Here is a 4230-nt window from a genome sequence, read left to right as displayed (position 1 = left end):
ACCAGGTCCAGGACTTGAACCACGGTCGACTACATGGGAGTCCAGCAACATAGCCATTATGCTAACTGCTGGTCCCCTTCTAAGAGTTTTCTCAAGAATTTTTCTGAATTTTCTTTTTTTAAATTTTTTTCACTTTTTACTTTTTTTTATATAAATTCAATCATATTATTTAGCTTACAAAGTGAACATTTCAGTATGTGTGTGAACATTTCTCCCCAGTCCAGTTGATCAGAGTATTTTTTATCATGTCACCTGCAAATAGGGACAATTTTGCTTCATTTCCTATTTGAATGCCTTTTATTCTCAACTGTGTTGGCTAGAGCTTCCAGAACTTTGTTGAAAAGAAGTGGAGAAAGTGGATAACCTTATATTGTTCCAGGTTTTGTGGGAAAGCTTCCAGCTTTATCTCTATTCAGTAGGGTGTTAGTTATAAGTTTGTCATGTATGGATTTTATTGTGTTCAGAAATATACTTCAGATTTTGGTGAGTCTTAATTATGAATGGATGTTGTATTTTATGAAATTCTTTTTCTGCACCAATTGATATGGATATGATCATATAGCTTTTAAATATTATTTATTAATATTATTTATTATCATTATTATTATTTTTTAATTTGACCAAAGAGAGACAGAAAAAGAAAAAGACGGAAAGCAAGAAAGCAAGACATCAGGACCAGGACTCAACTCACAGCAAGTCATGTGGGATTCCAGAGCCTCAATGCCACCTGTTGACTCAACCATATAGTTAATATTTCCTTCTGTTAATATGATGTATTAAATTTATTTTTTTGTATATGTTGGACTATCCTTGCATCATTGGGATAAAGCCTACCTGATCATAGTATATAAATAATCTTTTCTTTTAGGTTTTTGTTTGTTCATTTTTTACTATAATGTGTATGTGCTCACCAGAGTGAGGGAGAGAGAGAGAGAGAGAGAGAGAGAGAGAGAGAGAGAGAAATGGCCATCCTGCAATCTCTCTCCATTCTCCTCTTGGGATTTTAGGCATGCGCACACACACACACACACACAGCATATTTTCTAACCACCATATCTGGGACTAAACCACACTGTCAGCTATGTGGGATCCAGTGCCTTAACCTCCATGCCACCTGCTGGAGGTTATAATCTTTCTTTTTTCTTTTTTTCTTTTTTTTTTCTTGGAGAAGTTTTTCGCTATAGGGCACATGCACTCGCCAGACAGACAGAGAGAGACATAGAGACAGAAAACGAGAAATCGCCCCCCGGGGGGATGGTCATGCCGCAATCCCTTCTCCTCCATTCTCCTCTTGGGATTTTAGGCATGCGCACACACACACACACACACAGCATATTTTCTAACCACCATATCTGGGACTAAACCACACTGTCAGCTATGTGGGATCCACTGCCTTAACCTCCATGCCACCTGCTGGAGGTTATAATCTTTCTTTTTTCTTTTTTTCTTTTTTTTTTCTTGGAGAAGTTTTTCGCTATAGGGCACATGCACTCGCCAGACAGACAGAGAGAGACATAGAGACAGAAAACGAGAAATCGCCCCCCGGGGGGATGGTCATGCCGCAATCCCTTCTCCTCCATTCTCCTCTTGGGATCTTGGGCATGCATGCACACGCACCCGGCGTGAGTTTAAGTCACCGGGTCTGGGACTTGAACCTCAGTCAACTACATGGGAGTTCAGCGACATAGCTATTACACTAACTGCTGGTCCCCCAAGTTTATAATCTTTTTAATGTGCTGTTGGATTCAATTTGCTAGTATCCTGTTGAGGATTTTTACATCTGTATTCACCAGAGACATTGAGCTGTAGTTTTCTTTTTTTAATGTTTTGTTATGTCTTTGTCTGCTTTTGGTATCAAGGCAATGGAGGCTTCATAGAATGAGGTTAGAAGAGGTCCTTCCTCTGGAATTTTAAAATATTGCTTGAGGGACAGGCCCTGCCATAGCTGCCTCTGGGCCTGCTTCACCACCTATGAGCAGAAGAGGGATGTGCCTCCCATGTACTCCCCATTCTGGCAAGTCTGCCTGAGACGTCTTCACCAAGGGGTACAAATTTGGCCTAATAAAACTTGATTTGAAAAGAAAATCTGAGAATGGAATGGAATTTACCAGCTCAGGCTCAGCCAACACTGAGACCACCAAAGTGACAGGCAGTCTGGAAACTACATACAGATGGATTGAATGTGGCCTGACCTTTATAGAGAAGCAAAACATTGACAACATACTAGGCACTGAGATTAGTGTGGAAGACCAGTTTGCACGTGGGCTGAGCTGACCTTTGACAGCCTTCTCACCTAACATGGGGACAAAAATGCTAAAATCAAGACAGCCAACAAGCAGGAGCACATCAACCTGGGTTATGATGTGGATTTCTACATTGTCGGGCCTTCCATCCACAGAGCTCTGGTGCTGGGTTATGAGGGCTGACTGGCTACCAGATGAATTTTGAGCCTGCAAAGTCCTGAGTGACCCAGGGCAATTTTCTGGTTGGCTACAAGACTGATGAATCCCAGCTTCACACTAATGTGAATGATGGGACAGAATTTGGTGACTTCATTTATCAGAAGATGAACAAGAAGTTGAAGACTGCTATCAGTCTTGCCTGGGCAACAGAAAACAGCAGCACTCACTTTGGAATGACTGTTTCTCAGCTAAAGTGAACAACTCCAGTCTGATAGGCTTTGGATACACTCAGACTCCAACTCCAGGCATTAAACTGACGCTGTCAGCTCTGCCAGATAGCAAGAATGTCGATGCTGGTGGCCTCAAGATTGGTCTAGGGCTGGAATTTCAAGCACAAATTAATACTGTACATTCATTTGATTTTAAACAGTACTGCAGTATAGCTACCTTCAGAATTTAGTGTACCTTTTAATATTGTATGTCTAGGATGCAAGTATTGTTAAATACCATGTTAGACCTCCAGGTAAAAGATGACTAAGCTTTAAAGTATTACCCTTTAGAAGTACAAAAGAGATCCTATTTTAAAAAGATCCTTTCAGCTATAAGCATGGGCAAGAGGAACTTAGTAGTGCTTATAGAGATGCAAGGTGTTTTTTGTTTGTTTGTTTAAATATAGAAATGGCTGCAAGTGGAAGTTGATAATATGTAGGCACTTTGCAAGTTTCTATTGAGTAAATGAATGGTATTGTAACTTTCTGAGAATTGAACTTTAGTTTTCTAACTTTGATTGATGGTGTGTACGAACTTATCTGAAAGGGACTTTTCAGGGACCAAGGCGACTAAAGCTGTGCTCTAAACCTCATCTTCTATACCCTTGAAACACTCAGACAAGAAGCCATTTTAAATCTGAGGTGTGTCTTGGCATGTTCAGGGACCAAGATGACTAAAACTATGCTGTAAACCTCATCTTCTAGACCCCTGAAACACTCAAACAAAGTAGGGCGACCTCTGTCCTCTCTCTGTCTCCGTCTGTCTTCTGTCTCTCTCTCTCTCTTTAATTTTTTTTTTAATTTTAAACCACTTATTCTCATCTCGGGCCTTTTCTTTCTCTTGCTAATTTCAGAAGCCATTTTAAATTGGAGGTGTGTCCTGGTGTGGTTTTCATTTCTTACCTTTTTAAAATTTTTTTTTTCTCTTTTTTGGTTGTTTTTGTCTAGTTTTTCTTTCTTTCTTTCTTTTCTTTTTCTTTTGCTTTTATTTAATTTTAACCTTACTTACTGACTCTGCTCTTCAGTCTCCACATACTGAGTGTCTAGAGAAGCTTAGTGCACAGTAGCCCAGCATCTACATATTTTTAGGGTCATTAAAATCCTCAATGGTTATTGAACCTCCTGCTTTAAGGAAGAAACATTTTTTTATAAATCTGAACTTATAATCTCTTTCTGTGGATACCACATTGTAAAACACACTAGCAGAGAGATTTTTGTCACAGAATGACCAGAAACCACCACAGAGGCTCAAAATATATGAGAAACCAAGAAAATATCTCTCCCCTAAGTGAAAAGAACAATTCTTCATCATCCACAGACAGTATAGTGGAACTTGTGGAAATGTCTGATAGAGAATTCAGAATATTCATAGTGACAGAATTTGACAAGATGCAAGAGCTGAGACTAAGAGATAATGAACTCCAGAAGATGCAGGAGAAAAGTGACAATGAGTTCCAGGAGGTGAGGAAGTTCTTGCAAGATCCGAAAGAGGAAATACACACCATAAAAAAGAATCAAATGGCGGCCGGGCCTGTGTGGCCGGGGCCGCGCGGGCCGGG

At 40.0% G+C, this 4230-nt stretch overlaps 1 pseudogene; it reads left to right on the top strand.

Moving 5' to 3' along the window:
• The first annotated feature begins 1986 nt into the window (after window positions 1–1986).
• On the top strand, window positions 1987–2862 carry LOC102478491 (voltage-dependent anion-selective channel protein 1 pseudogene; annotated as a pseudogene).
• The last annotated feature ends 1368 nt before the right edge of the window (window positions 2863–4230 follow it).

Source organism: Tupaia chinensis, unplaced genomic scaffold (assembly GCF_000334495.1).
Source record: "Tupaia chinensis unplaced genomic scaffold, TupChi_1.0 Scaffold000566_1, whole genome shotgun sequence".
In the NCBI taxonomy this organism is placed as follows: Eukaryota; Metazoa; Chordata; class Mammalia; order Scandentia; family Tupaiidae; genus Tupaia; species Tupaia belangeri.
Note: the sequence above shows the minus strand (reverse complement) of the source record. Positions and strands in the feature narration are given on the sequence as shown.